Source organism: Numenius arquata, chromosome 8, assembly GCF_964106895.1.
Source record: "Numenius arquata chromosome 8, bNumArq3.hap1.1, whole genome shotgun sequence".
In the NCBI taxonomy this organism is placed as follows: Eukaryota; Metazoa; Chordata; class Aves; order Charadriiformes; family Scolopacidae; genus Numenius; species Numenius arquata.
Window position 1 is genome coordinate 55,534,854 of NC_133583.1, and position 9,605 is coordinate 55,544,458.

The 9,605-nt window shown below is 42.9% G+C and overlaps 1 protein-coding gene across 1 annotated transcript in view; it reads right to left on the reverse strand.

The window, feature by feature from the left end:
* Window positions 1-8,624, reverse strand: part of TUT4 (terminal uridylyl transferase 4) — a 49,293-nt gene extending 40,669 nt beyond the window's left edge. Inside the window, exon 1 of the mRNA XM_074151706.1 lies at window positions 8,505-8,624. The gene's annotated coding sequence lies outside the window, so the exon portion shown is untranslated. The remainder of the gene's footprint in view (window positions 1-8,504) is intronic.
* Window positions 8,625-9,605: the final 981 nt, after the last annotated feature.

Here is a 9,605-nt window from a genome sequence, read left to right on the forward strand (position 1 = left end):
AGGTGTAAGTGAATTTTCCTAATACATTCTGTATTGAAGTATAACCCATGAAAATTTTGATCATCTTCATTTCTATTTAAAAAAGGAGGAGATATGAAGAGAAGAAAAATGGCAGAACATGGTAAAAAACACTCAGTGATAAACCTGCCAACAGCTTGCTTTTTTTCTTCCCTTCCTATTTTTGGCTTTCTGAAAAAACCAAGAACCAAGATGTCTGCAACTACACTGGAAAAAAAAAATTAACACATCTAAAAAATACCACTCAATAAGCATACGGCTCAAATTAGCCACCGGAGAAAACTAATTCAGTTTCCAGCAAGCAAGCTCCATTTTATTAACTGATAAAAAAAAAAAAAAAAGTATTTAGAGATACAGCTCAAAGTATTAAAAATAAACCTGACCAATCACATGTATCCATAGATACTTAAGCATATTTCTGACACATACAATTCTCATATAAGTTAACTGCCATCAATTAAGTAAGATTTTGCTTAGCCAAAAGCCCCCACAAATAGTAATTATTTTGTTTAGCTGCAGATTATAACTAAAGTTATCTAAACCTCAGTCCTTTAGGTGGTATATCATCTGAGCTCTATGCTGGAGACAACGCAAAGATTGTTTTTCCAGTGGGAAGCTAAGCATGAATAAGTGGGTCTGTTTGTAAGGAATTACTCTTACTAACATAGAAAATGAAGGGGGAATCTATAATACAAACTTACGTTTACTTTTGTTTTTAAATAACCTTGAGATAGCAATAAAAAATTATGAGAATGAAACATCAGACATTGAAGAAAATAAATTTTATAAAACTATAGCAAGGTAAGAGTTTGGGAATACAGAGTTTCTTTCTTTCCTGTCTCCCTACATATTTGGCAGGTAAAAGCATGATTCATGGGAATTTCTGGGTTTTAGAGAACCCATAAAAATGAGTAGCTTATCATTTAGTGAAGAAAAGGAATAATATTACAACTATTAGAAGTATTACAATGTACTTTGTACTTAAGTAATAAGAACCAGAAGGAAGGATCAGAATAAAATGTCTGATTAAAAAAAAAAAAAAAAAAAAAAAAACAACTTTCTGAATATTATCAGTATAAAGGACAGTAATTTTTTTTTTCGGGTTACATAGTGTAGTTACTATCTCTCTCTTACTTTAAAGAGACACAAATCAGAAAATAGTTCAGGACACAAAGCACGTACTAAAAATGGTTATCTTAAGCTTCTATTGACAAAATTGAAAATACATATTATCTTTCAAAAATGAAAGAAACACAACCAAACAAAACCCACAAGAATTTTCATGAAGTTAATCTCAGCATCACAGCCTTCAGAAAAATATATATAAAAAAGTATTACTAAATTAATTCCAATGGCTAAGTAATTTATTTCACAAATATATTTAGTTATTATTACAACTATTTTCTACTAAGCACTGATTACCCTTGGTTCTTATTTCTAGACCAAAAGTCAAAAAAATTAAATAGCATTTGCCTTTGGATTGCAGTCACTGTCTTTCCCACAGTAATTCTTATTAGCTCGGAAGCAGGAACTACTGCCCACCTGCACCAGCGTTGCTCAAGCCTCACTGTGGTAAGAAGAGCCCAGAGTCCCCACAGGTTGGCTAAGTTATTCTAGTCTCTGACCACCAATATAAAGCCTCGCTCTACAGACTGGGGAGATGTTACAGCTACGTAAAGGATGTCACTATCTTTAAACTGTACTCTACTGAGAAGTTTTTTTATGTAGCCAGGAGAAAAAGGACAGGAAGATTTTTCAAATTCTAAACTATTCCTTATGTTTTAGTTGCTCAACCTGAAGAGGGGTAAAAAAACAAACAAACAAAAAAAAAAAAAAAAAAAACACCCCACACATCAGTTCCACTTTCATTTCTGGTTCATTTCTGACATCCACACCACCCTTCAACTCCTGACTGGAGTCCGCCAAGGCCACACTTCCACGTTCCCTGAAAAGCAGCATTAGGTCGGCACCAGCTCCAACAGGAGCAATAACACCCTTCCTCCAACCCCAGGTACTTACTCCCACTCCTCGGGCTGCTCCCTCCCTTGGGCAGCTCTGCAGTGAACAAAACCAGAAAACCAATCCAGCTTAACATAAAGCTGGCACAAGGGAGGAGGAGGAGCAGGAGCTGGTAATAAAAAAACAACTAGTAGGGTGGGGACAACTCCTCTTGGCACCATTTCCAGCTAAAAGCTACCATGAAACTCCGGCATTGGGAGGAAAAGTGGGGCTTCGTTTTGATCTGCTTTTTTTAAGTGTCAAATTGTTAATTCATATTTTGCAAGAAGGTTTTAAAAAAAAATCCAGAAAAATTTTACAGTAGGCTCAAATGATTTGATCTTATCCATTCAATAAAATACATAGTTATATATTCAAAGATAATATATAAGCTTTAATCAAATGTACAAATGAGATGGGGAAAAACAACTTAAGGACACTGCTAATAAAACCTATCTTTATAACCCAGCTAATAAATTGTGTACTGTGATAACATTACATATTAAGAGAGTGTAATAATGTAAGTAGTTAAGGTTAAAAAGCACAGATACATTCTTTATTCCTGAGAAACACGAATAAAGATAGGCCATGAAATTTCCTAAGACAAGAATATTTTGTACAAAAAAAGCTAACCATTCCACAATGAAATTCAGAATCCGAAATGCAAGTGTAATAATAATGTTGTTTTACTTTGGTTTTTTTTTCTTTTTTCTTTTGCTCTTTAATGCTGAAATGATTTAGGAAACAAAAAATAATCTAAACTGCTGTACAATACTCAATACTAACCAAGCCAGCCATCTCACAAAGAACTGCAAAGTAAACCAACAAATGAAATTTAAGATGTAAAACAAAGGAAGAAACCACTATTAAACCCGAGACAATCTCAAAAATCTCCTGAGACCTCTGACAGATACCGACCATCTACATGTGAGAGAAGGCAGAGAGGGAAGCGGGAGGAGGGAAACAGAGCACCTCCAAAAAGAACAACATGGTTGGAAACAAAACACAAGAGTGGAGTGAATCAGTGCTGAGGTGGCATCTTTCTAGAAATCTGGATGGCACGTCTTATTCACAAGCTCAGGCTCATTCCAAATTGCCAGACCTGGAATCAAACAAGAATCTTCTCCAGGCAGGCTGGCAACAAAAGCAGAGTGTTTCACCTGCGTCTGCAAACTGGGGTGTGATTCACTTGTTTAAATCATTTCAGCATACGTCATTTATTCAGTATTCCGGTGTTACAGGGGACTTGGTTTCCCCTGCTTTCTGAATGTACAGTGCCAGTTACCCCTCTGAAATCTAGCTCAATTCCTGGCAGTCTGTAGAAAAATAAACTGCCTGAAATACAGACAAGATACCATCTGACCTCAAACTCTGGAAAATTATTAAGCCTATACATATCTACAACAATCAAATTAAAAATGTTTAAAATCAGCTTTGACTTCACTACTGTAGAATTCATTTTAGGCTCACGAAACGAAGGAAGGAGATTGTTTCACTTTCTTTTCTGCCAGTTTCTTTTGTTTCCTCCTCCTCTCAGACTAGCATGAGAAAATTCTGCATTTGAATTGCAAAAAACTCAGGGTAACGCTTACTTCCAAACACGAAAGAAACAAACCGCTTTCAAGAAGATATTTCTACCCATTTGCCCTTCCACTCCTTCCTCTCAAGTTGTTCAACTGTATTTAATTCCTTCAGAAGCACGCATTTTGGGTCAGATTTTGCCATAACAGGGCCTCTTCCAAGATGAAGGCCAAGTTAAACTGTGAGCTCTTGCATTCCGAGTCGCGCTTTCACAAAGCATTTCTTTTTTAATTGTTTCATCAACAGCAGAACTGAATATACCTGGCTTCCTATACATTCATTTTGTGCTCCTCTGTCACACTCTTGATCGCAGCCCATTGGGTAAGCGGAGAAGTGCTGTAGCTGAAGGAACACACACACTGACTGGTTCTGAGCTACTCCCCAAGAGGAAACATAACTTCCTCCTGCTTTGCCCTCAGCAGAGACCCCTCCTCTACTGAGGCATGATTTTTCCAGAAAACATACAGAAACTCAATGATCTTTTGCCATGACTTCAAATATGTTCTAATATTTGGTCCAAACTACCCGAAACGTCCTAAAGGCAAGAATGTAAAAGAACAACAAAAAGGGAAAGAGAAGAGTCTCCTAAGTTTCATTTCCCCAGGGAGTACTAGATTAAATATAAACAGCGAAAGTACTACAAACATAATTGTTATCACCCTGTTTCTGGAAAGCACTCCCTCCTTCAAGATAGAGAGACCTGTATTTTATCTGAGACCTGCTTTTATCTGTCCCATTATGACTGTTCCATAAGCTCAAATCTCCCCAGCCAGCCTTCCAACAGTACGCGGGGTGATTAACCTCATTCCCCCCCCAGCTGATTACCAATATAGCCCAGCTGAACTTCCTCAGCAATAATAAAAGGAAATTCAGCAAACAAAGGTTACAGCCATGGACAGGAACAAAAGGAAAGGTTGTCTTCTGCACTCTGCTCAGATTGCAGCACAGGTAATGTCTACACACAGCCCTAAAGCGCTGGGGGGGTGTCTCTTTTTGGACTGTTTACAGCCTTACACCCATTTTTGTGCCTCTGAACTTCTACAAATCATTCAAGCTTCTCCCGTGTTCTATGCCAACAGTTCAAAAACATTATCACACGTTTATGTTTGTTTTATGATGAACTAGACGTAACTTAGTACAAGCCATTATCAATCCTTGATGTTTTTCCAAACTACTTAAAACTAAAACTACCCCAGATTACTGGCCACTAAAGCGCCTCAGGCTCTACCAGCAATAAACCCACTGGTATTCTTAGTAACAAACAGAAGTGCTATGCAGTGTTTCAGACCTTCCTGTTTCTACAGGCTGCAGAATTTAGACTACTAAGTATAGTAGCACCAAAATCTATCTAGAAGGAAGCCAGTGCAGCATACACAAAAATTTAATGCACAAAACTACCACTCTGGGCTTAGTGAAGGTACGTAACTCAATAGGAAGCCCTGATGTTGTATTTGTGATGTGGAGCATTAAAAACTTCTAAGGAAGTGATCATTATGTATATATATATTTGTTTATCTAACTGTAACAGGATTACATCTGAATTACAGAAGTACCGCTGAGTAACTGAAGTAACAGGAAAGGCTTTCCTTGATACAGAACTAAGTAACATACGTAGGTGCAAATATCTTACAATTAAATTATGAAATGAGCAGAATATGCTGGATAGGAGATCCATACAAGATGTGCTCGTTACAGATTATTCTCTCTTTGCATTGACACCCGCCGTCTTTTCTACAACACGGTATGACTCACTGAGAAGGTAAGAAAGAGGCATGTCACCAAACGCCAAGAACTACCACTTTCTAAACCTACTACTGCTGATGACTCCCATTCCAAACTTGGGGAAGCCACCCTCTCTCAGCCACCCCAGCCGTTTAACTAAGTTACAATGGCTTCCCTTACCTCTCTCTTTCATATAAAGATTCCTAATGCTTTAGTACGGTTGGGTTCTGATCCTAGGTTTTACTGTAATAGCCCTTTAAACATTTCACAATCACCTTAAGCAAGCACTGAAGCCGGAAGAGGGGTACCACCTGCCTCAAATGTCGCTGTACGCTGTACGATACATGCTGTAACCAGATCAGGAAACCGACCCAAGGTAGCTCTAACTTTAAAAAAGAACACACACAACAATTTGCCCATCAATACAGGTGAGGAGGCTGGAAAAAAACAGTACAGCGCTGCATAGGTTTAAAGCCTTTCAGAGGCCTGAACCTATAATGTAACTGGCTTAAATGGCAGCTGTGCATTTAAACTCAATTCATCCATCTTATTCCTAAACCTCAGTTTACACTTGGCACTTCCACTAAATAAAAATACAGCAGTATGTATTTGTGGTACAGAAGTTTATCTGGATCTTGTATTTAAGCAAGTGATCCCTTCACCCAAACTCTAATCCTTGATGCAGGGACAGCCTTTGAACTACTTCGTACCAGTCACAAATTAGTTCACAAACTACAGCTAAAGCAAAAGGATCTTCTACCAGTATCCTTACGTCTGCTTTACCAGGATCCAGCATTTTCACTACTCAAAGATATATGCTGAAAAACACCACTTTAGAAAAGTCATCAAAAATACATCCATGTCGTTGGCACCTACACTGAGCCACAACAGTTTGTAACAAAACTGATTTCAGACTCCCCAGCCAAGCTTTGCTGACATCAAAAACTAAAATCTAAAAGTTACTTCTTGCTGGAAATATTATTTCATACATCAACAGAAATAAAAAATAACATCTAAGAACATCTTGAAAAATAGTGTTTTTTCTCAAAGATTTGCTAAAACATTAGAACCAAAACTATGAACCAAGGATACAGCATGAGTACATATACATGCATGCATGCTTCTCTGGTTAAAAAAAAAAAAAAAAAAAGTAAAAATTAGATTCATATGCATTGTTACTAATTTTAGGTAATATTTTTTTAGTACTTCTAAGTTAAAAGAGTTACTGATCTATTATTTACATGCAACTAAACAATCTAACAATATATGATATAGTATGAATGTGCAAAAAGCATCAGAAATGTTGACTTCCCCTGGATTGCTTCCATTCTGCAAATTAATCCACTAAATAAATTGCAGGATCCTTCTTTCTATGAGTTCTCAGTCTAAGCGAGTACCATTATTGCATTATTTCATTAAGATAGTGACAAAAAAAAAAAAAAGTTAATTCAGTAGAAACACTTTGTAAAATTTCAAAAGCGTTCTGACTAGAAAACAGGATATACTCTCCATTGGGCAAGATTTGGAACTGCCTTACGGTATCAGTATGAACACACAATCCAAATGCATTACTTTGACAAGCCGATCCATAAGACATTTAAGAGGAGCTCCCCAGGGATATCTTGCTTTCAAGTAGGACACAGGGAAATCCTGCTCCCTTTTCTCTTTCTCCCCGTAGCAGCAATTCCCTTCAGAGGAAGAACAAGGTAAATGCCCTGCACTGTGCAGGTGTCCCATGGCATCTGGTAGTTTCTTTTCCTCTGCTTAGTTGAGGTACGAGTGAAAACTCCCAGCTGTCTTCTGTGTACCAACAGAATACAGGAGGAACTTTCTCATACCTCCGTACGTATCTTCTGGGAATATATCCCAATACATATGTTCTGGGAAACAGTAATTTTATCCCAAAATTAATTTTATTATGGTATTTTCACTAAGGTTAAGTAGAAACATGAGTAGAAAAGCCCACTGGCAAAACTGATGTTTGTAAAGGAGACCTCTCACTCCTTGCATAGCGTCTTCTGCCAGATACTGTAATTAAGTCATACTTCCATGGCTCATTTAATTTTCTTGTCACGGAAATAATTATGTCATAACTATCTGGGGTCAGACTATCCAAACAGCACCTACTGAAACTAGGAGCACGAGTCAAACAAAAACAGAAACAACGCGTATCCTCTATTTTCAGGCAAATGCAATGACTCTGGAATCCAGGGCATAGTGCTCAGGAATCCAAGTGACGTGGAGGTGGCACAAATACAAAAAAAAAAATAATTATTAGATCCATACTCAGATACAACTATTATTTTAATGTACTAATCCCTACCTTAGCCCAAACCTGATTGTATTGCTTCTCTGCGTGTTACCAGCTCGTCCTCCTTTGATATACCCAGAAACAACCTTAGAAGCAAGGCGGCCTCAGGTAATATGACACATTCAGCCAACTGGCAAATTGCAACATATTGCAAAAGCAGGAAAGTCGTTCAGCTGTATTTGTATACAAGATAAGTCAACAAAAGAGCACAAACAGGCAAAGGGATGCTTCTGTGTCATTTCAGGCACATCATAACCCACAGAAAGGAGAACCTCTGGCTTTGGCAAGTAACAGCGGGGGGGGGGGGGCATTTTCACCCGTGAGGACGGCCAGGGAGAGGGGGCCGTTTCCCCGGAGGGCCTCAACAACTGCAACGGTCTCTCCCCCCCCCCCCCCCCAGTATTTAATTCCACAGGGCGTGAGAACAACAAGCCGCACGCACCCCACTGCAGACCCCGCCGGACACTGCTCTCAGGACGGGCCACCCGCTCGCCTGGATACGGCCGTGGGGCCGGCCCCGCTACCCCGCTGACCTTGGCCCCGGCCCCCACCACCCCCCCCCGGGGACCATGACCGTCGCCCCCGGCCGGGTGTGCGGGGCAGCCCCAGCGCCGCCAGCCTGCCCGGGCGCGGGGTCGGGAGGCCGCCGTGGGCCGTCGAGGCGGGGCGCGGGCAGCAGGGCCCGGGCAGGGCGGAGCTGGGGCGCCGCGGGCTGAGGCGGGGGGCGCCGGCGCGGACAGGCCCCCCCCCCCCACGAGCCCGCCTCCCCCCGCCCCGCTCGGGGGGAGAGGGCAGAGCGCGCCCAGCCACCCCCACCCCTCGGGGGAGGCCCACGAAGCCGGGCGGAGCCCCCCCGGCCCCTGGAGCCCGGTACCTGGCTGCGGCGCTAGGGGTGCCGGGGCTGCGCCCCCGCCATGCCCGGCTCCAGCTGCTGGAGGCCCCGACGCCAGCGGCTCAGTCCGGCCCGGCCGCCATGTCAGCCGCGCCGCGCGATGCATTGTGGGGCGAGGGCGGGAGGGAAGGAGGGAGAGCCTCGAGGGCGGGCGGCGCTGCCGGGCGGCGGCGGGTTGTGCCCGGCCCGGCTGCATCGGCCCCGGCCGCCGCGGTGGGGGGAGGGTCCCCCTGCGCCTGAGAACGCAGCCACGCCGGGGGGATACCCCCCTTCCCATCTCCCCCGGCCTTTAGGGCCTCCCCCCTAGCGCCACCGCAGGAAACGGGGATGTGGGAATAAGCGGCTCCGTTTTTTACTTCATCCCCCGACAGCCACCCTGGTTTTTTCGATTTTTTTCCCCACGCACGGAAGGCCCCAGGCACTCTGGAGCAGGATTAAGGCTCACCTGCAGGGCCTGCCCCGTGCCACAACCTGGGTCTTTTCCTCAGGGCCTTCCCCCTTCCTCAGGGCTTTTTCCCTTTCCTCAGGGGTTTCCCCCCCATTTCCTCTGCTCCATTTGCTGGAGTAGGCCGGGTGTGCTCCACACAAAGCAGCCTGTGGTAAACGGGGACGCTGGGGGGGGGGGGGGGGGGGGAATGGCTCCTGGCTCCCTGACCTTGGCTAGGAAGCTGGCCCCGGCTGCAGCCAGGGACAGCATCTTGGCCAGCGTGTCTGCTGGCAGTGCCGCAGGTCTCGGGGGAGAAGAGCTGGCCCGCCTGGCTCTTGGCAGGGCTGGAGGGTGACCTAAAGAAATTGGCAAGTGTTTGCGTAAGGCAAATCTCTCTGTGATCCTGTACAGCGCTACCCCTTCTTGGCAGAGAAATGCCATGTTGTTGGCACCTCCTAGCCCAGCCTAAGGAGGCCTTTCCAGAAAAACAAGGCACATAAAAGATTAATGTTGAGCTACTAAAAGGGTTCAAAGGAAAGTATTAAAACTGATGTGAACAGTAGTGCTGGAAACACTACCTCAAAGAGCCTATGTAGGTAAACGAAAGTTGCAAAATCTGTAATACCGGATTCTCTAAATACTGTCAAGGTGTACTT